This window comes from Balaenoptera musculus, chromosome 16, assembly GCF_009873245.2.
Source record: "Balaenoptera musculus isolate JJ_BM4_2016_0621 chromosome 16, mBalMus1.pri.v3, whole genome shotgun sequence".
Lineage (NCBI taxonomy): Eukaryota > Metazoa > Chordata > Mammalia > Artiodactyla > Balaenopteridae > Balaenoptera > Balaenoptera musculus.
This window is the reverse complement of record NC_045800.1, coordinates 77,030,029-77,055,360: the sequence shown is the minus strand read 5'-3', so window position 1 is coordinate 77,055,360 and position 25,332 is coordinate 77,030,029.

The window sequence follows — 25,332 nt, the reverse complement described above, 5'->3', positions numbered from 1 at the left end:
GCTATAGTATATGGAATTCTCTAATGAAGGCTTTTGAGTCAAGAGTACTCATGGGTCTGGTTGAAACAGTCTTAGAACTGAGCTATAGTGTGAGACTCTTGCTAACTAATCTGCTCTCCTTACCACTCTCCTTTCACAGGTATCAGACATGTATCATAGTCTGCAGACTCTCCCTACCTATTCATATTCCTTCTCTTTAATCCATCACAGGCATTTCTCCTAATAAATCTCTTGAATGTCTAATCTCATTTTAGCATCTGCTTGTTAGAGGCCCCAAACTAACACCAGAACCTATATTTAGATTATCCACTTCTTTCTCTTTCTTAATTACCTGCACTACTTTAAGGGTTCATTTATTCTTACTAAATTCTCTATCCAGTATTTGAACTTCCTCCACCCTGCCAGCCTTTATTTCTCTGCTTTCATTCTTGCTCTCACCCATTCTTTCCTTCACACTCCTGATTATTTGGTTTTATGCCTACTTTTCTGACTTTCCTTTAGGAAAACATTGCTGATTTCTTAATGGCCTACCTTCAGTGGTGCCCTGGTAAATGTTTAACAATAGACTCTTAGGGGAAAAAGCCCTAATTTGTAGCAATTGTCTATTTCCATTGCATGAGGACCCCCACTGTGATCAATTTCAAAAATGTCAACATACATTAATGAAAATGCAGTTGGGAAGAAATGTACCCAATTAGCTAATGTAAGCCTGTACAAGCTGACTCCGACATAACACTGCCCACCTCCCTTCTCAACCCATCGGTATTCTAGTCTCCATATCCTGGAAAAATCCTTTGCATGAATACTTTCTCTTCTATCTATTCTGGACAGCAACAATGTGGGCAGTGAGATAGGTGTGGATCATAGGTTCCAGGATATCAGAATTCTTTTTTTTTTTTCTTCCTGCTTCTGACGTGCTCCTGGATATCATAAGTGAATTTTCAGGGCAAGAAGGTTATTAGTATTATGCAGTATACTTTGTTCATCATTGAGGTAATAAGAAAAGCTTGGGAAGTACATTTTTAAAGTTACCATACATGAAAATATTGGTAAATATGAGACTGCAAGTCAGGTAAGGCTTGAAATCTGTGATAAGTCTAAAACTGCTAACCATTGCTAAAAAGCCACGACATTAATTGTACAGCTATTTTTTAAAATGGCCTTTTTTCATGCTACGAGGCCCTTTGCAAATATCATGGTGAGAAACAAAACGAGAATGTGAAGAAATATGGGGAAAATGAATTAATATGATAATTAGAATAATGAAACTGATAGTTTCTCTCATGGAGAGAAAGGGATAGACTGTCATTTCAGTTGGCATTAACTTCCCCCAACAGCTCCTGGAGATGAGCATAAGAGCTTTCTTGATAGAAATACATTAATCTTCCCACCATTCTCTGAGGAATGAATTTAAGCAGAGTTCCTAACTCTGGGTTTTTAAAGTTGAGAAACTTAAGGTCATGGAAATTAATTGCCTTGTTCCCACATTGCCCAACCTGATTCCAGGAGAATTCGCATCTATCTTGCCAGAATGAGTACTACAAAATATATTTTCGTTGTAAATCTTTAGTCTCTTCCTCTTCCTAAACCAACATTACTGAAATATATTTCTCAAAAAGCAAGACCTTTTGCAGATTCAAAACTTTTAAAGATTGTTCCATTCTTTTAGTCACCTAGGGATAAAAATACAGAGTTATTTTTGTCCCTTTCGTCATCATATTTAATCCATTGCCTACTCATGCAGAGTTTACATCTGCAATATTTATAAAATGATACCTATCATTTTACTGCTTATTACTTTTTATGGCAATAATCTCTAAATTAGTGCTTTCTCTTTTGTAAGAGGAAGTATAGCAAAGTACTCAAGAATATAAGCATTGGATTTTGCACAGCAAAGGAAACCATAAACAAGACGAAAAGACAACTCTCAGAATGGGAGAAAATATTTGCAAACGAATCAACGGACAAAGGATAAATCTCCAAAATATATAAACAGCTCATGCAGCTCAATATTAAAAAAACAAACAACCCAATCCAAAAATGGGCAGAAGACCTAAATAGACATTTCTCCAAAGAAGACATACAGATGGCCAAGAAGCACTTGAAAAGCTGCTCAACATCACTAATGATTAGAGAAATGCAAATCAAAACTACAATGAGGTATCACCTCACACCAGTTAGAATGGGCATCATCAGAAAATCTACAAACAACAAATGCTAGAGAGGGTGTGGAGAAAAGGGAACCCTCTTGCACTGTTGGTGGGAATGTAAATTGATACAGCCGCTATGGAGAACAGTATGGAGGTTCCTTAAAAAACTAAAAATAGAATTACCATGTGACCCAGCAATCCCACTACTGGGCATATACCCAGAGAAAACCATAATTCAAAAAGACACATGCACCCAGTGTTCATTGCAGCACTGTTTACAATAGCCAGGTCATGGAAGCAACCTAAATACCCATCGACAGATGAATGGATAAAGAAGTTGTGGTACATATATATGATGGAATATTACCCAGCCATAAAAAGGAACGAAATTGGGTCATTTGTAGAGACGTGGATGGATCCAGAGACTGTCATACAGAGTGAAGTAAGTCAGAAAGAGAAAAACAAATATCATATTAACACATGTTTGTGGAACCTAGAAAAATGGTACAGATGAACTGGTTTGCAGGGCAGAAATTGAGACACAGATGTAGAGAACAAACATATGGACACCAAGGGGGAAAGCCGCGGGGGGTTAGGGGTGGTGGTGTGATGAATTGGGAGATTGGGATTGACATGTATACACTGATGTGTATAAAATTGATGACTAATAACCTGCTGTATAAAAAAATAAATAAATTTAAATTTAAAAAAAGATTAAAAAAAAGAATATAAGCATTGGAGGCAGATTCTTGGGTAGAAAAATTGATGGCAACGTTTGGACTTGCTGATTAAGAGATGGACATGCATATCAGAGGTCCAGTGACGAAACGAGACCACAGTGTTGGCGCTCCCATTTACTGGTTTTGTGAGATTTAGAGATTTAACCTCTTTGATCCTTAATATCCTCATCCCTGAACATAACAATGATAAAAATAATACCTATTTTAGAGAGCCATTGGAAGAGTAAAGGGGAATATGTATGTTAATTGCTTAGTACTCTTCCTAGCACTTAGTGAGAGCTTAACAAATACTAGATATTAGTGTTATATGTGAATAGGTAGTTGCTATTCATGAAGAGCTCACACATTCTCTTCTGAACTGTTAATTCAGTGACCTCATATTGGTAGCTTGAAATTAGACCTGGTGGGTTATTTAATCACATAATACAGAACAGTTTGGTTTTTGTTTTTGTTTTTCCTAGAGAGCCTACTGCTAAACATTTACTACCATACCACTGATGTTGGGTTTATTAATATTGTACTTTGATATAGTTGTTCTAAATAGGTTAAAGAAAAAACAGTGGACAAATGAGTGAACAGGATGAGTTCATACCTAGTACAAGTTGGCCAGGATATGAAGTAATTTCTCTAGCAGTAAGCTAGAAGTGAAAGATATACTTAGTTAATTGGTTGGAGCCTTCCTTTGACTTGGATTATGTTCAGATGTGTAATTCAAAACTCTGTTAAGCTTTGGTAGCCTCTTAGTTAGGTCCTCTTTAGTAGGTCACAACTTAAAGATGATGTTCGTATTTTATATGCCACATTGTCCATGTTTTATACTCTGTATCAACCTGCAGATGAGTCTTCAGTAAATTATTTCTTAATTGTTCCAATCTTGTCTCTTCTGTGCTATGCAGCAGGCTGTGGAGAAGAAAACAGGTGTCCAGTCTTGGGTCAGAGAACAGAGGCAGAGCAGTGGCATTGGCTGTCCACTCTAGTTGTCTGAGTGGTCATCATGGGGACCCAAAGCAAAGGTAGACTTTGGGGAGGAAAGCTGTCTTCCATCTCTTCTAACAAGAAGATTCTCTTTCAAATACTGGCTTTTAGCTTTGTGCTTTATTTTTTACTAAGTATATTTTTCTTATACTGTCAACATCTTATTTCAGGCTATTATTTAAACTTTCATCTTGTTTGTGTTGTTGCAATTGCCTCCTAAGTATATTTACAGCTTCTAATATTTTTCTGTTCTAATTCTCCTTATGCCAACTTCTAAAAGAGAGATGAAGAGAGTGAAATAGAGAGAGACTGAAGTTTCTCATTAATTTGTGTTGTTTAAAATATGCTGTACAAACTCATCTGTCTGGAATTCAAGATCCTTCTCAATATGGTTTTAGTCTGCCTTTCAGATTTGCCTCATATTACTCTGTCCCGTATACCATAAAGAGAAACTAAATTGAGCTACTTATTTATGGGACATGATTTGGACTTGTTAAAAGACAAAATTCAACTGAGTCAAGTTTAAATATTTTATTGACTTTATTTTAATGATTCATGAATCAAGCAGCATCTAATCTAGCAGGTAGAAAGGAGCTCTGAGGAGCTGTAAAAAAACGAAATACTTTCATAGAAGGGAGTAGGAACAAGGAAGTTATACTGGGCAAAAAATAAGTGGATTGGTTATTGCAAGGTTACTTTCCTTTAGGGGGTGGCAAGGGTATATCAGGCAGATTAGCTCACTAGCACTGATTGAGTGAGTCCTGATTGACTGGTTTAAGATTCCATTTCTGAAAGAACTGAAACTAATTAAGTTTACTTTTGGTTTGGTGATACTGAGCTTAGCATAAGTAACTCCATTTTGAGCCTGTTGTCTTGTTGGGAAAAATTAATAAACAGAAACTTCAGTTAAATAGAGTTGGGAGACCAGAATAGGGGGCTCTCACACCCTGGGTTTATACCAGAGCACAAAAGGAAGAAGAAAGATTGTTCTCTACTGGCAAGGACTCAGCCAATGAAAAGCCATGAACTCTGTTTTCTAGAGCCCTCCCAACTTCCTTTTCCCCTCTATAAAAGCATCTCCTTGCCTTGCCTTGCAGGGACTTGCACATGGCTCACCATGTTTGCAGAGCCTGAATTGCAATTCTCTGCGGATCCCAAATAAAGCCATCTTTGCTGGAGAAAATATCTGGCAATCTATTTGTTTCAGGTCAACATCGTTAACAGACTTTTGTGTTTTGTGCAGTGTGCCAAGGCTATTCTTCTGCTTAGCCTACCGTTCACCATCTCTGTTTGTCACAGAATTCTACCATGTGTACCACATGTTTCATTGGTCCAACTGTACTTTCATCATTTTTTTTTAACATCTTTATTGGAGTATAATTGCTTTACATTGTTACATTAGTTTCTGCTGTATAACAAAGTGAATCAGCTATATGTATACATGTATCCCCATATCCCCTTCCTCTTGTGTCTCCCTCCTACCCTCCCTATCCCACCCCTCTAGGTGGTTACAAAGCACAGAGCTGATCTCCCTGTGCTATGCGGCTGCTTCCCACTAGCTGTTTTACATTTGGTAGTGTGTATATGTCCATGCCACTCTCTCACTTCGTCTCAGCTTACCCTTCCCCCTCCCCATGTCCTCAAGTCCATTCTCTACATCTGTGTCTTTATTCCTGTCCTGCCCCTAGGTTCTTCAGAAACTTTTTTTTTTTTTAGATTCCATATATATGTGTTAGCATATGTTATTTGTTTTTCTCTTTCTGACTTACTTCACTCTGTATGACAGACTCTAGGTCCATCCACCCCACTACAAATAACTCAATTTCATTTCTTTTTATGGTTGGGTAATATTCCATTGTATATATGTGCCACATCTTCTTTATCCATTCATCCGTTGATGGACAGTTAGGTTGCTTCCATGTCCTGGCTATTGTAAATAGTGCTGCAATGAACATTGTGGTACGTGTCTCTTTTTGAATTATGGTTTTCTCAGGGTCTATGCCCAGTAGTGGGATTGCTGGGTCATATGGTAGTTCTATTTTTAGTTTTTTTAAGGATCCTCCGTACTGTTCTCCATAGTGACTGTATCAATTTACATTCCCACCAACAAATTTTCTTTTTAATCTCTGAAAACCCTTAACACTTTGTCACTTTGTAAACATTTGGCAACTGTTACATTTGGTTTTGTATTATAGTTATTGGGGGACGAATTACATTTAGACATACAGATATGAGACAAGATGGAGGGACTCAGGATCCAGGAAATAGCACAACTGCCCTTTAAGACCAGAGAGATTATAAGAAAAAGAGTGAAACCAAAATTGACTCCAGACTGTGTGGAGAGTCGGATGGGTGGGCACAGAGTTCAGAGTATGTGGAATGCTCAGACAAGATTCAAGAAATGGTTGGTACCAGCATTTCTAAATGGGAGTGTAGTAAGGCGGGTAGCCTGTGACATTGAAGGTACAGGATAAGACAACCCTAGAGAAGCCAGTTATAATCAGAAAAATAACCAGGCCGTAACTCCTGCCATAAAAGGGGATAGAAGAACCAGGCCGAATAAATGGGTGAAAATCAAAGTACGGCTCTTATAATTTCTATGTTTGGGCAAGCATGGCATCAAAGAGGACCAGGTGAGCTTTGATCAATGTGAGCACTCAAGGATAATTCCTGCAGGTGTACCTGGCTCTGATTCTTAGCAAAAACCAGCAGTGTTGCCTGAGCTCAGATTTGAGAGGCCTAACTCAAGCCACACCAGAATAAAGGGGAAGGAGAGGGTGGAATTAGGTCTGAAGCTTTAATCTAATCACTGCCTCTGTCAGAATTATCTCAAGAATAAGAAGACCCTGAACCCACTAATGCTAATGCTGGAGGTAACTGGGCAGGAGACCTCCAGGCTGTGAGATTTTCTGAGTGGCAGATGATATGGAGGTAGGGCTGTGATACTTGATACTGATTTAGCTGTGTTTTGAACCAGTGGAGAGTAGCAACTTGCCTCATTAGCATGTCTGTTGCTTAACATATCTGAGACCTTGCATATAGAAGGTACTCAGAAAAATTAGGATTGGTCGTAGTATAGACTATTATGGCAGAACATCTCTGTAGCACAGTTGAAACTCAAGATCTGGGTCTTGTGCCTTTTTTCCCCTCATCTATAAAATGTGGATAATAGTTTTATATTATAAGGTTATTGTGAGAATTAAATGAGATAATTTATATAACAAAATAAAAATACATAGTAATTAGCAAGCAATCCATACAAGCTGGAGATTATTTTGTCATTATTATTCATATCATCGTCATCCTTTTCAAAAAATTCGTATACTTTATAAAGTCCAATTACAGTAGAGGTGAGATGTTCCTATTTTATTTTCTGTTCCACAGATTGAGAATAAGATTGCTATTATTTATTCATAATAAATCTACACTTCAATCAAAATTGTTTATCTCTTTGAGTTGCTTATAATAGGCAACCTGTATAGATTATACAAGATTTCAACCTTTTATGCTTGCTTTTTAGAGACACTCACATCTACGTTGAATGTGGTATTTTTTCAATTAAAGAAGAAAAAGTATAACATTTAAAGGTCGTATTGTTTATATCCTTAATAAATACAGTAAAATAAAATGCCAGTCTGAATATTTCATTAAGTAGCTAAGTTTGCTAGGCTGTCATTCTCAGAATTTAATTTAGAAGAAAACATCTGCATTTTTCTTGGATGTTACATCTTATAAGTTGCAAATACTGACTGCAGCAAGTGAGTTTAATACAGAAAAATAATTAGAAAGCATAGCACTGTTGTTCCTGAAGGGGGGCAGCTCTGTTACAAAAAATACATTAAAAAATAAACCTTCTTTTCTTGTGGACTAGAGTCAGTGGTCTTCAGAGCCTGGGGTTTATGCAAATATTTGGATGATTTTTAACTTGTAAGAGAATTGCTAAGTTACAAAATTTATCTCTAAAGAATATTCCCAGAGGCCTCTAACACAACTTATGTTATGCAAATACCGTGAGTTGGACAAAACTATCAGCATATTGCCAAATGTATATAAGCAGTTAGATTAAAAAATACTTACATAAAAATACTTTCTTATTACTAATATCATTTAATTTCAGAGTTCATCCAAGATTTCCAGATCAGTCTCTACAGCCGCCAGTATTGTTAGTACATTTGAGACAATTCACTCCAGTATAATTTGCTCAGAGGTGTTGTCTCAGAAACAAACATTTCCAGTCCACTGGAATTTGTGTGTTGCAAAGTCTTGTCAAAGCTTGGGAGAATAATTGTATCTCCTTGAATGTGAAGCTATTCATTAATTTACTTATAATAATAGTAATAGAACTAATATTGATGAAAATGATGATGATGAACACTACAGTTTTTGAATTTGAATACTTATATGTACTAGGCTTTGTGTTAAGTGCTTTTTGTGTATTATCTCCTTTATTTGAATCTTTACAATGCCTTATTTATTGAATAATATTATTTTTAGTTTGTTTAGGAAATATTCATTGAGTGCCTATATACCTCACACTCTTACGTGTTGGAAATTTGGAGGTGAAAAAAATATACAAGTTTCCTGTCTTCATAGAGCATATGTTTTTGGGTTCATTAACACTCTCTATTCAAGAGTTTACATTTTATTATTTATATATCATTAGGTTCCTGAAGCTCTCAAAGATTAGATAAGTTATCCAAGGCTGCACATGGTGTGTGGTTTTTAGTGTCCTTCCCTTTCAGATGTCCTAAGGATCACTTTGCTTACAATTAGTATAGACAATTTTTTTTTTTCTCTATGGGGTATGTGGAAATGGTAAATTTCAAAAAAGCATGCCCTATATCTCATAGCCCCTCCCATATTCCTGTATTTATGAATTAGCTTTTGCCTTTGCTTTATTTTTTATTTTAATGTAGTCAAGCTACTTCAACACTAAGTGCGAAACTTGCTGACTGGCTAAATACTGATTTTTTAATTCTACACTTAATTTGTGCAACGAAATTATTTTTTAAATCATGACTGATATAAACCTTTTCAAATTCAAATATTGAGATGAACACATACTTTCCTCTTTCCTTTAAAGCGTTGAACTGAGTCGCATTAATTATTTTCCTAAAGTCAAACTGTCTTTGCTTTGGATGTACCACTACCAAATGATTCAGCTAACATCTCCTAAGTATAAGAATATTATCCTGTAACCACAATATCATTATCAGGCCTTAGAGAACTACCAATAATTCCATAACATCATATAGTATCTAGTCTGTAATTTTTCACATTGTTGCAAATATTTTTCCTTCCCCTCAAGAGCAACTCAAGTTTCTTACATTGTCTTTCATTGCTATGTTTTTTTCAATCTAGAAAAATATTTTTCTTGTTTTCTTTTTCTTTCTCTTCAGCTTTTATATTAATAGCCAATACTGAGGACACTGGGTATGCATTTTTTTTTTTTTTTTTTTTTTTAATTTTTGGCTGTGTTGGGTCTTAGTTTCTGTGTGAGGGCTTTCTCTAGTTGCGGCAAGCGGGGGCCACTCTTCATCGCGATGCGCGGGCCTCTCGCTATCGCGGTCTCTCTTGTTGCGGAGCACAGGCTCCAGATGCGCAGGCTCAGTAGTTGTGGCTCACGGGCCTAGTTGCTCCATGGCATGTGGGATCTTCCCAGACCAGGGCTCGAACCCGTGTCCCCTGCATTGGCAGGCAGATTCTTAACCACTGCGCCACCAGGGAAGCCCTGGGTATGCATTTTTAATCATGATACAAACTCACACCCTAGGCCAGAGTCAACTTCCATTCCATAGTGGTTAAGTAGAGTTTTTCTTTTCTCTCCTTTACAGACACTTTAGCTATCTTTGGCTACAATATTTATGCAGAAAGTACTTTTCCAGGTCATTTTGATAATGGGTCTAACTAAAGACTCATTGGTTGTATTTGTGAGTACATTCAAATTGCAGCTCCTAAAGCTTAAATCCAGTGTTGATGATCATGTGAGACTTTTGGTTTGACCTTCTGATCACCAAGGTTTGAGTACCCTCATCTTTGATGAAGCTTTCACGATTTTTCATCTTTGGTTTGCATTCAACCAGATAATTTTTTTACATATAAGTATTCTATCCAGGGCCTTCCCTGGCTGTCCAGTGGTTAAGACTTCACCTTCCAATGCAGGGGGTGCGGGTTCGATCCCTCGTCAAAGAGCTAAGATCCCACATGCCTTGCAGCCAAACAACCAAAACATAAAACAAGTAATATTATAATAAATTCAATAAAGACTTTAAAAATGGTCCACATCAAAAAAATCTTTAAAAAAAATTTGTTTAATAAACAAATGTTAATTTGCCATTCTTGTTTTTGTTGACCAAAAAAGTCATTCATCTTTTTTACATGCTAATAGCCTATATTACCCCCACCCCACCCCCGCCGAGGAAAGATTGTATGCAGAACATATGGCTAGTGAATTAAAGTATTATAAACATTGGAGATCTATCAGTGTATTAAAACTTTTACACTACTGTAAGAATTTTGCATTTGTTACAGAATATAAATTTCTCTGAGCTTATAATGATTGTATAGCTTTTTAGCTGAAAGAGAACTTATTTATTTGCCTAATCCCCTAATTTTCCATTGGAGGAAATTGAAGAATGGAAATGTGACTTGTGCTGGGTCACAAAGCTAATTAATGGTCCATAGCAGGAGATGTTCCCAGGATGCTTGACTCCTAATCAAGTGTTCCTTTAAAGGGCAACCTGTACCAGATAATATAAAGTTCAACCCTCATATATATGGTCAATTAATTTATTACAAAGGAGCCGGGAATATACAATTGAGAAAGGACAGTCTCTTCAATAAACAGTGTTAGGAAAATTAGACAGCCACATGCAAAAGACTCAAACTAGATCACTATCTTACATCATATACAAAAATTAATTCAAAATGAATTAAACATTTGAATGTAATACCTGAAGTCATAAATCTCCTAGAAGAACATATAGGCAGTAAGCTCCTTGACATCGGTCTGGGTGATGATTTTTTGGATTTGACACCAAAAGCAAAGGCAACAAAAGCAAAAATAAACAGTGTAACTACAACAAACTAAGAAGCTTCTGCACAGCAAAGGAAACCGTCAACAAAATGAAAAGGCAACCTACCGAATGGGAGAAAATATTTGTAAATCATATATCTGATAAGGTTTTAATATCCAAAATATATAAAGAGCTTATACAACTCAGTATCAAAAAAACAATTTGATTGAAAAAATGGGTAGAGAATCTGAATAGACATTCTTCCAAAGAAGACATACAGATAGACAACAGACACATGAAAAGGTGTTCAACATCGCCAATCATCAGGGAAATGCAAATCAAAACCACAATGAGATATCATCTCACACCTGTTAGAATGGCTATTATCAAAAGGACAACAAATAACAAGTGTTGGTGAGAATGTGAAGAAAAGGAGAACTTGTGCACTGTCGGTGGGAATGTAAACTGGGGCAGCCACTATGGAAAACAGAAAGGAGGTCCCTCAAAAAATTAAAAATAGGACAACCATATGATCCAGCCATTCTACTTCTGGGCATTTATCTGAAGAAAATGAAAGTACTAACTTAAAGATATATGCACCCCTAGGTCCATTACAGCATTATTTGCAATAGCCAAAGAAAAACAACCTAAGGGTCCATGGATGGAGGAATGGGTAAAAAAGATTGCCTCTCTGGCTGGCTGGCTGTCTGTCTATCTATCTATCTATCTATCTATCTATCAATATAGATAGATTATGGAATATTATTCAGCTCTAAAAAAGAATGGAATCTTTTTTTTTAACATCTTTATTGGAGTATAATTGCTTTACAATGGTATGTTAGTTTCTGCTTTATAACAAAGTGAATCAGCTATACATATACATATATCCCCATATTTCCTCCCTCTTGTGTCTCCCTCCCTCCCTTCCTATCCCACTGGTGGTCACAAAGCACACCGAGCTGATCTCCCTGTGCTATGCGGCTGCTTCCCACTAGCTATCTATTTTACATTTGGTAGTGTATGTCCATGCCACTCTCTCACTTTGTCCCAGCTTACCCTTCCCACTCCCCATGTCCTCAAGTCCATTCTCTACGTCTGCACCTTTATTCCTGTCCTGCCCCTAGGTTCTTCAGAACCATTTTTTTTTTCAGATTCCATATATATGTGTTAGCATATGGTATTTGTTTTTCTAAAAGAATGGGATCTTGACGTTTGTGAAAACATGGATGGACCTTGAGGACATTCTTTTAGTGAAATAATGTAGACAGAGAAAGACAAATGCCATGTGGTCTCACTTATATGTGAAATCTAAAAAAAACAAAACAACAACAAAAAAAACCCAAAACAATCAACAAAAAAAAGCAAACTCATAAATACAGAGAACAAGTTAGTGGTTGCCAGAGGCAGGGGTGGGAGAGTGGGCAAAATGGGTGAAGGGAGTCAGAGGTATAAACTTCCAGTTATAAAATAAAAAAGTCAGGGTGTAATGTATAGCATGGTGACTATAGCTAATAATACTGTATTACAAATAAAGACGCTGAGAGAATGGATCTTAAAAGTTCTCATTACAAGAAAAAAAATTCTGTAACTATATATGCTAACGGATGTCAGCTAAACTTATGTGTGATCACGTTGCAATATATACAAATATTGAGTCATATTGTATACCTAAAAGTAAAATAATATTCTATTTCAATTATATATCAATTTTAAAAGTTCATTCTTTAAAAATTCACTGTTAGCATAGAAATCAAATATAGATGAAAAATATTTCCTTATTTAAACAATGCATCACATTACAAACAATATATTCTACTGGAAGCCTATTAAATGATTCTCTTGCCATATGATGCTACATTGGTTTTTGTGAATTCAGCTCAAGTCCTAAGTAGCTGTGTAACTCAGTCTGTAAAAGCAGCAGGCATGTCCTTATTCAGTAAGATTCAAAATATTTTATGAGTGAATGGTGTATGATTTAGAAGTGCCAGTTAGGGTCTCTCCAGTCCTTGACATGCAATACCACTTTCTTCATCAAGGGTTAGTAAGTACAGGACCCACGTTTCCCTCCTAATTCCCCATTATGTACCTTCTCCCTGACCCAAGGCCCTGACAGCATCACTAATCAGCCTTGGCCTTCCTTTTGACTTTGTCTGGATGTAACCTCACCCTCCTTGGCCACCTAGTGCTCCAGGAAATCCCTAAAAATGAAATGGAGTTGGCAAATGAAGTGAAACTTGTTTAGCCTCCTGGTCCTAATCCCTTCTGCTTAACACTCTGGTAGATATTATCTTCTTTTCCCCACCTCATCTCTATTTATCTTAAAATCACAGAAACATTTATTTTAATAGCTTGGACTTAGAATGTACAGACACAAATTAACTTCTTTTTTGACATGAGGATATTACAGAGACTCATCGTGATGCAGTATGGCGATACAATTTTGAATTTCTTGGTTCTTTTTGCTCTTTCCATTGTTATGTCTTCATTTTTCCCTTGATTAGTGATCTGGCAACCAATAGGTCTCCTCTTCCCTTCCATAAATCAGTACAATGTCCAGGGAGAAAGATGCCGCCCCTGGATATTCCCTTTTAGGGACCTATTTACCTATCAGCAGAGTCAGTTTCACAGTTATCTTGGGATTCTGCAACAATTTTCCCAGGTGTTGGGCAGGCAGGAATCATGGCGTATGTGTTAGCACAAGTCCGTAATTGAATCCTTGCCAGTATGGGATTAGGAATAAGAGTCAGCCCTCATTCCATCTGCACGGTCCTCTGACACTTAGACTTCTGCTGAAAGGGAGCAGGTTATTGGGACTTAACTTTCCCCCTCTCAGTTACATTCTTATTTAGAATTAACCTCAATTTCATATTCATTAATGAGCTCGGTGATGCAGCCACTCAAAATATTTCCCTGGAAAGTTGTCAGCGTTAATCATCAGAAATAAAATCGTTGCCACCTCGACATTCTTTATCCAGTGTGAAGCTCATAACCACCTCCTCCTTGCTTGTTATAATGATATCCTTGGGGGTATTTACCAGTTTTACTGAGAAAATACTGGCAGTCATTCACATTTTTCAGTCCTCCCTCGATAACAAACATCATCATAAGCATTATGTTCTCTGTTAAACAATAAAAGTTGTGAATATTGATTCTGATTCACCCAAAATGCTTCTACTGCCCTTTAACAGCTGATGTGGACAAGGATGGTAAAGTACCTTTTATTACTCTGTCATGTAAGGAGCTCCTCCTTGAAATGCACTATCTTTTGGACAAGTCCAAATGCTTCTTGTTTGTTCCCTTTTATAAGGTATAAATGGAGATACCAGCAATGTTAGTGGTGGCTCCAGAATGGGTTTGAGAAGAGAATGGGTACCACCATTCTGTGTGGAGAGGGCTGGTACTGAGTGTATTCCTGAGCATTTTGCAGGTTGAGGGCGTCTCTTACATCAGAACTTACATCAGTTCACTGTCACATGAAGTGCCTTGTTTTCGTAGCAGACTGACATCAGGGACCAAATAGGACAGGTTTGCAAATGCTGCAGTCATGGACCAATGGAAAAGCTGCAGACTGGCTTGTAGTGGACTGAACAGCAATTTAGGACTAGGAAGGTGATGTACATCATTAGGGCACAAGGGCCAAATTTTTATAATTTGAGATATTTCATGTCTTCCAAGATAATCCCCCTATCTGCAATTTAAAGGTCTCAGCAATGGAATATGGCCCCTCATTCCTCCACTCTATGTACTTTTGCTTTCTCTACACTTTTTCTCACTCTAGTATATATATATATATATTTTTTTTTGGCCTTGCCACGCAGCTTGCAGGATCTTAGTTCCCTGACTAGGGATCGAACCCATGCCCCCTGCAGTGGAAGCGTGGATCCCTAACCGCTGGACCTCCAGGGAATTCCCCTCATTCTAGTCTTAACATAGATGCTAGACAGCATAACAAAAAGCTTAGAAAACTAGGTACTAGATTATGGGGAAAAAAGTTTGTTAAACCCCAGAATTAACTCTTCAGTGTGGTTTACCATCTTGGCAAATCCTATGTTTTAACTTAAAATGGGTAGTTTATATTCTCCAGGAAGATAAATGCTAAAAGAAACATTATTTTAGGGTGCACTGCCCTCAGGCACCCCACCAAGCACCCCTGTGCTCGGGAAGTGGAAGCTGTTTTCTGCGGCAGTCCAGCTCTGTCTCAGCTGGCCCTTCTGTTCATGACTCCAAGCACTTCCCTTCCCAAACATCCACAATAGGGGGCAGAAGCTCAGGCTGGGGAGATGTGTGGCCTTCCTCGGACAAGGGAGCACACAGGAATACACTTTACCAAAGGACTAGGATGATTTCTGCCCAGAACTCTGCACTTAGACCAAATGGTTGATTTTTTCTTGTACTGACCTTCTCGGATGTGGCCTTGGCCGCTGCTCCCGAGTTTCACCAGCTTCCTAAGACTCAGACCCTCTTTGCCCTTCTTGATCCACTCCTAAGCTTGAATCTAGACTTTTCTTTGCTGCAGCTCCTGCTAATCATTTCTTCATGGCTGAGGACTCCCCGGCCATTATGAACAATTGACCCTCAAATCAGTGTGATGAATTAATCACTTATTTCTTTCCTAACATCAACCCCCCTTCACCCACCCCACCAAATTAATTAGGATCTAAACTTTACCTGAGAAAGAATAAGGTTTACCAAATCAAGCAAACAGTTAATGTGACTGCATTCTACGCCAGCATCTTGTCATTCATCAAAGACAGCAATTCTTCAGGAAAAGAGTAATCACATCTCTGCTAATATTTTTAATATAAAAGCTAATGCTGTCTTCCTGGCAATTTTAGAGTTTGTGTGAAATGTATTTAAAATTAGAAAACAATATTGAGAGAAAAAGTGACTGCATTCTTATTACTGTCATAAAAATAATACTTTTAGTTATGTAGTTTAATGACTCTTAATTCAGATTGTCGTAAGCTGCTTTAATTGAGTGCCTATAAAAATATGGAATGTATTTGACAGTGTTTTATTTCTTATTTCTGGTAATATTTTGTGACCATCTGCCAGACTTCAAGCTGCTGCAAGCAAAGGTATTTTGTGTTTCTCAAGATCAACAAAGTATCTTTGCTTCAGAGAGAGTCTAATCCTCCTTGTGGGAACTGGCTATACAAATTACCTTATTTTGGGGAAGGACCCTTTCTAAATTTTTTTGTTTATTTCACTGTGCTAATTTCATGCAGTCTAAGTACCAATTACCTTAGAGTGAGCTCCTTTTCTCTTAGTTATTTTTGAAATATTATAATAAAAATTTTATTGAATTGCATACCTCTAAAGAAGGTAAAATGTATTTCTTTCTGATATATTATTTTCCTACTAATGGATATTAACTTCTTTTCTCTAACTTGTCACTTTTATGGTTGACTAATAAAAAGTAACAAATTGACTTAATCTGGAGGAACTGTCATGGACAGAGTAATTTGTAAGAATTTTAGAAGAATGAGTTGTAAATTAGGAGTGAGAAGCAGAGAGAAGCATGTATTGGGCCAGAGGAGGAGACTTGGTAATGTTTGGAGGTATTTGATCACTGTGAGTCTAACCAATGTGTGATAGGAGATAGATATTTGCTTCAAGAAATTACTTTCATTAAGCATAGGAATCTACTGGATAATGTAAGCTTGGAGAAAAAAATGATTATCAATTCATCTGAAAAAAGATGTCCATCTCATACTCTCCAAGCAAATATTAATACATTCTAGATTATTTTTAAGTTTGAAAGAAAATAAATAAAATAATTAAAGTACTGGAAGGAAATATAAGTGAGTGATAATACAACCTTATGAAAGCAATGGACTATCTAGGTATGACGACAAAAATTAAAATCATAAGGGAAAACGTTTGACAATAAGAATTTTTTAAAACTTCCTTTTGGCAAAAATGGCTTAAAAATTACCTAAGAAAATTGTTTGATATATACAGATATAGATATATAGATATAGTGACAAAGGGTTAATATATCCAAACATGATGCACTTATTCTCCAGGCCTTTATTCCTTTTCCCTCTCCATGAAATGTTCTTCTGTCCTTCTTCACCTGGCTCATTCCCATTTACTCTTCAATTTCAATTTAAGCCTTTCTTCCTTGCGTGGTCTTTTCTGATGGCCTGATTCTCTGACCTCTCTTACCATACCTTCTGTGCCAGGGAATTATTTACCAACCCAGCTGTCTTTTTTAGTGTCCCTCTTCTTTGGTAGACTTGAGGCACCATAGGGAAGGGGCCATGTTTTATATTCACAGTGGTATCTGCAGCTCCTAACACATATTATCGAGCATATAGTAGGTCTCAATATTATTTGCCATTGAAATGAATGATTTGTTAAAGAGCTTATTATGAACTACTAGATGAACAAGCAGTTCAAAAAGAACACACACACAGAAGTGGCCAAACATGAAAACGTGTGCTGCTTCAATAACAATCAAATATTAAATCATATATTTACGTATATATCTCTATTTTCTATAATTATGTATGCACTTTTGTCAGAATACCTAAGAAAATGAATAATGTCAGCAATGTCCTGTAAGGGTGTGATGGCACATGTATCTCATAAGCCACCTCTGGCAGGAATTTCAACTGGTACAAATTTTCTGTGAAAACAATACTGTTCACACACAGATTTATATTAAGAAAATAATTCGTTTAATTGAGCAAGGATGCATATAAAGCAAAGCTTTGATAGTACTGTTTTACAAACTTAAAGAATCAGAAATAAGCTAAATGTTTATCTGTAAGGTACTATTTTTAAACTCTGGGCACAACCATCCAAATATTGCAGTATTACCAATGCAGCTATGAAAACATACGATATATCTAGCGTTATGGAGATAAAGAAATACCCATGTGAAGAATAATTGAAAAAGAGGCTCTCTATATGTATCTATGTATATGTGTGGATATATGATAGTAGGATCCCATTTTTTTGCAAAATACATTATAGATGCATAAATATTTAAATATTCTGAAGAAAAATTGTGGAAGAGTATACCTACAATATTAAAATGCTTATATCTTGGTACTTATTAGCATTACATACTAGTTAATCTGTTGACCTATGATTTCTCTCAATGCAGTAATTTTCGTATAAGTTACAATGTCCCTAAGAAGGGTGAGTAAATAGAAAGATAACCAGACAGATCAACAGAGAGGGATAATGAGGCATGAAGGTACAGACTGATTTTGGGTTCTCGCAAAAGCAGAGCTTGAGAGAAAAAAATTGCATGCAGATGGTTGATTCTGGAAGACCATCCCAGGGAGGAGGCATTAGGAACAAGAGAATGAAAGAGGGAAGGAGATAAAATCCATTAAAGACCATGTTATCAATTTGACCACCACCTCTGGTGACAAGTTGCTTGATTCCATGGACCTTGAAGGTAAGATTGATTGTGTCTTCTGTGTGGTGGATGAAAAGTCTGACCTTCATTGCTTCCACTGTGCATGCATATCTCTGTGGAGGTCAGGAACTTAGGAGTCAAGCTCTGCCAGGTGGATGTGACTGAGCTACTTGGAAGGAAATAATGAGAGAAATGCAAGTAATTATTGTAATTGTTAATTTTGGAGTGAACATGGCCGGGATAAAATACTAGCAGTAAAATTGGGCTTAAAAGCATTCCTTTGAGAATATCAGTTACTGGTTGGGAAAATTCCCTTGGCTGTCCACAGCAGTTTCAGCTTTGATTCTGTTTCTGAGGACAGAGAAAGTGCACATGAGGAAAGATGCATTCAGTCTTTAATGAGTTTCTAGTGTGGATCACGAAAGAGTCCAGGAGAGACTTTGGCCCCAGTTCAGAAATGGGATCTAAAGAACAGATACCTGGGTTGGGTCACTAGGGAGTAGGGTCAGCAATGTAAACTAAGCAAGGGAGTGTCCTGTTAAACATATCTCTGCCAATTAGGGATTCATTTGTATCCAGAAGATATTTTTAGGTCCTGACCCCCGATAAGGGTATGATAACTGAGATCAACCATACTGAGTGTATTTTTTAATTTAGGATTAAAGGGTAGGGATGTTTTAAGTGCTAGATACTTCCGTTTGGAATATTGAAGTGACAAAGAGTCTGTGGTCTGGTGACAATTATGTTTCTCTCAACAGTGCCTTACCAACTCTCTCAATGCTGCTGTTTTTGGAATAGAAGAAATTAGAATTCATAAGAATTGTTTTTAGGCTTGTGTTCAAGAATCTAAATATAAAAAGTCATTAAATTTTTTTAATCAAGAATTTTTTTTTAATATAGCATTGGGATCTCATTTGTTCAGCTGTGGACAGTAACATGTTGCTTATGCCCTGATTACATATGCTTACGTTGAAGAGCAGATCTATTTGCATATAGAAAATGCGAACAGGCATGAATGGGAAATAGTATCATAAGGGAGATCATTTGCATACATAGATGAATGAATCTGAGGTTTAAAAATGAATGAATCTTACCAGGTCCATGCTCTTAGGATTAAAGAAGTTAATATCACTGAAGTTCTGATTAAATTAGAAGTGTTCTAAAATGTGACTAATTGCCTTTTCCAAAAGAAGAACAATGTGGAAGTGGGTACTTTTTTTTCTTTCTTTTTAATTAAGGCATAGTCATTCATTTCAAGTATTTTATATTTCATTCAGCATAATTCAGTTAATAGGAACATGATCCAGAGGTAAGGGAAAATGCTAGGATAATTTGCACAGGGCTGCTCAAACTCTGTTGAAACTGAGCTTTACAGGCCAAGGGACTCATTTAGACCCCAGTTCCCCTAACTCTCAAAGAAATGTGGAATGCTTAAAGAGACAGAAAGAAGTCTGCTAAGTATTTCTACTTGAAGAGAGAATTTGAATTAAAAGGTATTTACTTCTGCCAGCTTGAATATTTCTTATGTCCTCCAACCCTTTACACATCTTAATTGAGGAAATAGATATCCATTTGTCCAACTGATTACCTCCTTACACTGCCCCAAATACATTTTTTCTCTTCCTAATGAACTAAAATCTTCACCCTAGAGGAAACACTTGTGGTCATCTATCTTTTCCTTTAATTCCATTCCCAACTGGTTTTTTTGTTTGTTTTTCTGACCCTTTCAGCCCATACTAATTCCTGTACCCTTCCCTTACAAGTTGTTTTGGTATCTGTTGGAAATACTACTGAAATATCAAGAAGTTTCCCAACATTCTTCACCTTGCCTTGAAAGTCGGCTGTGACACACTGGATTACCGATCTCAATCTTTCAGTCTTTCAGTTAAATGACAGAGCTATTCCCTCACCCATGGGTGCTGCATGTGACCATGTCACTTGCTCTGTCCAATAGAATATGAACAAAATAGTGGTTGGTTTGTTCCAAGCTAAGGCCTCAATGATCCCCCCTGTTCTCCTACTCAAACTCTTGTCATCCACTGATAACTTGCCTCAGGTAGCCACAGATCCAAGGAAAGGGAAGAGATGGCTAGAGCAGATCAGAACCTAACTCAAAGTCTGGAAGCAAATCCAAGTGATCTGTAGGCTCGAGCAGGCAGCCCCAGACAAACCTGTGCGTAAGAAAAGAAAGGCCTTTGCTTGTGAGCCACTGATTTTTAGCGTGGCTTATAATGCAGCAGTTACAGTGATAGATGACAAAATTCATTCCTTTTACCGACTGAAATCTAACAACTTCCTTCTACTCTTCTAGCCTCACTTAGGTAAAAAATTGCTAATTTATCTATATCATTTGTAAGGTTATCAAATCCATTTGGATAATTGCAGTCATTCTGTAGTGCAAGCTGACACCATCTATTCAAATTAAACATGAGCCTTCCCTACAACCATGCACTCCTGCGTATCTATCCAAAAGAAAAACACTCACCCAGGCCCGCAGAAGGGCATCTGTGAAATCATTTAAGTATAATTTGTATTGTCAGAAGTTGGATATAATTGGAGTGAAGCCCGCAACAGATCAAAGGGTCTACTGAATCCAAACAGACAAACAGGCAATAAAACTAATCCATAACAAAACAAAAATTCTGTCATCTCTCATTCAAGAGATGAAAGATATCTATAAACCATTGATCCATTTACAGGGCTCATCAAATAATCAGACCATAAAACCAAATCTTCAATCATTGCTGCCACCAATGGGGAATAATAACTTATCCGTCTTTAACAAACCAAAAGCAAAAACAAAACACAAAATCACTCCATGCCCACCCACCATGGAGTATCATGCAGCAATTTGAAGAAAATCATAATTGTACACATGGCAACAGGCAGAATTTTGAAAACATGATACTGAGTGAAGAAAACGAAATAATGAGATATATAACATAATGGCATTTATGAAAACTAAAAAACATATGTATATTCATGAACACTTATAAATGGAAAATACCAACATTTTAAAACATCAAAACAATTCTCTGGGAGGGAAGTAAGGGATGGAGTATGAGATATGAACATTACCACAAACAAAAGATGGGACAAGAAGAGAGCTTTGAAGTGACCAAAGACAAGAGTATGCCACAGACCAAGAGTATCATGGAATCAAACCTATCCATCTGAGTTAAAAAAATAAAGTATGTTATAAAGTCTTCCCCCCAGTGTAAAAATAACTATATTATTTTTTCTGATAGTTTTTAAAATGATTGATTTTTTTCATTTTGTCAGTTGATATATTTGAACTGGATTTTACTAGATAGTACTGTAAGATTGTGATTTAATTTTGTTTTCTTTCCAAATACCTAAATCTCTCAGTCTTTTATTGAATAATCCTTACTTTTTCCACTGATCTGTAATGCCTCTGTTAACATATATTAAATTATACTATATACTCTGTGAACTCAAGTCTATTTCATCTTTTATTGAATTGTTTTCCTATTTTTTGTACTATTATCCCAATGCTTAAATATTGTTTATCTAATTTTAAAAGGCTTCCCTGGAGATGCTCAATGGATGTACCTGACAGAACTGGATAAACTTCCTCACCGGAGGCGTGGGTGAGTCTCATTGTGGTAACTCCAAAGTCATAGTGGAACTTGGCTGATTTTTAAAAAAAATTTAATTTCTCCTCTTCAATAATTTTCTGTTATGCTGTGTTGTGTTGTGTTTTTGGTTTGTTAAAGACAGATAAGTTGTTGTTCCTCACTGGTGGCAGCAGTGATTGGTAATTTGTTTTATGGTCTGATTACTTGCTGATCACTGTAAATAGACTAAAGGTTTATTGAGATCTTTTATCTTTTGGATGAGAGATGGTGGAGAAACTGTTCTGTTATTCTGATTTGTTTGATTGCCTATTTGTCTATTTAAGTTCAAATCGATTACGAATTTTATGACCACTGGTGAGAAAAAAATGTTCTTTAGTGTCTAGACTGGTGAATTTTTGTGTTTCTGTATTTATTCTTTGCTAAAATTGGAGAATTGCAATTATAAATATCCTCTATGTCTGTATGTCTGGTGTCTATAATTCAGAATGGCCTTTACCTCTAATTGTGATTCTGTGATGCTTTCCTATTTCTTGAGACTATTAAAGATTTAGATGAAAGAGATCCAGTTTGGGGAGGTATGGATGCAGGCATGGGGGCTTTCCTTAAACCTGGGTATCTGATCCAAAGTTGGGGAGAACATTTAGACCCCAGTATAATCTCTCCAGGCAGAAATTACTGAACATGATGAGGTTAACCATATCTTACAACATTTTTTGTGAGACAATGTAATGTTTGCCTTCTCTCTGCTTTATTGTAACATCAGTGTCACAAGTTTGGATGGAAATTTCTCAGATGAATTTTACATGCATTCCATGTTCAGTTTCTAACAATCACATGAAAGTTATATGTCTGAGGAAGGTGCACAAAGATGTTCATGTAGCATGTCTGAGAATAATAGTTAAGTCACAATTTATTATTACTGTTATTATTATTATTTGTCCAAGAGAAAAAGGACAAAATCTTGAGAAGCTTGCAAGGTGTTTGGATAAATCAGAATTTGACCAATGGTCACCCGAAACACCCAAAGCAAAAGCACACGCAACCACACACTTTGAGCCTGCACACCCAGAAGCAGGTGCACGGTGCACAAGTGTCTGTGTTGTGTTTTACAGAGAGCCTGGAGCTGAACAAGGACATTTACATGGCTCAAATAGAAACAAGTAAAATTTTAATTTTAAGCATCCCTTTTCTCTTTCCCTCCCTTTTAGGAGCTATAAATAACAAGCAAATAATTTTTTTTAAATTACCCTCATTTTCTAATTCAGAAAATCTCTTTCTAGCTCAGACCTCCAAAACCAGCTCTGAGACTCTCTGGTCCTAACTTGTACAAAAGCTGGTTAAACTGCTCTGCCCTCCTTTCAGGGCCGTTCTCTCTCCTCCTCTAGTGGCAGCAAGGCTTTTACAGCAGTATAAAGATGCTGTTCCTCTAGTCACACACATGTTCATCACTCAGGACAAAAGTCAGTTATGGTTTAAGTACCAAATCTCTCTTTTGGTTATATCAGTGCAGATTGATGTTTATATTTCTGTTTCTCCTTTTCCCCCTCTATTCATATGCTAACTGTTTTCTTTTTCCTTTATTATTTTTAAATGTTCAATATATTTCAGAAGTGTTTCACATAACTGGTATATAGTTTGATTTAGTTATGTAAATTAATTTGAGCCATATCCCATTACATTTCCATTTTTTTCTTTTCTTTCTTTTGTCTGCTTAATTGCCCCTCTACTTTTACTTTTACATGTTTAGTATATTTCAGAAACGTTTTGTATAATCAGCATTGAGTTGGGTGTAGTTATGTAAACTAATTTGAGTGCTATCCCAGTTTATCAAGGTTATGGTCATCTTGTACCCGTTGTGCCTCATTCTTGGATTTTGAGGATAACATTTTTCTGCATAATTCAAAACTCTCTAAGCTTTCTCTTTGCTTGTAAGCAAAATTTATAAAATACTTTAAATTCTATGATGCATCACTGCCACAATCCTTCCGCTTTCCACGTGAAAACAGCTTTCTTTAGATCCAGATGCAGTAGGCCCCCAACCCTTCTATTTCTGACCTTTTTAATGAGAAGGAAAGGCAGTGTACTGTGGACCTAGTGAGAGAGAGGTAAGGCATCCTGAAGCAGTGACTTCATCTTTCAGCTTTCCATATTCCCTCTACTGGAAGATGGATATAATAATAGTACTGGCCTCATGAGTTTTTTGGTTAGGAATAAATGAGGTAATATATGTAAACTTCTTGGCATAGTGCCTGCCACATAATAAACAGGAAATACATGTAATTACTATTATTACTGTTTTTATTTTTACTGCAAATGAGCTTTGGCTGGTTTTTAAGAGCCCTCGTGCCCTGGGCTAATACATTCGGAGCATCCTGAGTTGGTAGTGACTTCATTGCTTCCACTTTAGGAATCACCAGTGTGTAGGAGAGACTGCAAGGGGAGGTACAAGCCAGGAGGTTCTACCATAGTTTAGGCAAATCAAGATGACTGGCTCCTTCTCCTTTTCAGGCTTACAAATTCCCAAGTGAAAGGCAACATCGCACTGGTGAAAGAGCAGAACACTTTTAGATTTACTTCCCAGTTTTGTCACTTACCATGTATTGACTTTGGGGAAATAATTTAAATTCAGGCAGCCCAAGCATCCTTATTAAAAGGGATAACAACAACATGTATCTCCTAAGTTACTTTGGAGTGCTGAAGGAGATAGTGTGTGTGGAGCACTTTCATAATCGTAAAGCACTATTCAAATGTCAATTATTTAAAGACTTTCAGGAATGTCAAACGTAATGCTGTAAACAAAAGCTAAATCAAAGTTCTTGGAAAAGTCGGGTAACAGGGCAAGAAATATTTTTCACATCCCTTTACCCAACCCTCCCCCTCCCATAGAATAACTTCCTGGATGTTTATTTTCCTTCTTAAGATACTTCCCTTCTATCTAATTACGCAGCATTCTACAGTTTCATCAGCTATCAGCAAAATCAAGCTGTCCTTACTTGACTTAGAGTATCATAGAAATGATAAACTAAACAGCTTAGAATAGCACAAACCGGAGAGCGTAATGCAACCGTCTCAAGTTTAGAGAGAGACGGTTAACCATTCTCTGCAGATTGTACAAGTTAACTTTTAGGAGCTGATTAAAACTGCACGTGTTCAATAGTGTCACGGTTTGTATTTCACAGCATTTGTTAAGTTCTCATTACCATGTGACCTTCATATCAACAGTGTAAAACTGTAAATTAAAGAATAGCTTTAAAATTGCCTTCAATACTGACCTAAAAAATAAAAAATCTATCAGTTTCCAAGCTTTGAATATAACTTGTGTGATTTGAGAATAGTTCATTCCTTAGCTATCTTAATATTTATTCTTTAATAGACATGTCTCCCTAAGGCAAAAAATGTTTATCAAGAATAACATTTTTTAAATGTCAAAAAGGTCACTTTTCTGCTATTTTTTTTTAATGTTCCTCAGAAAAA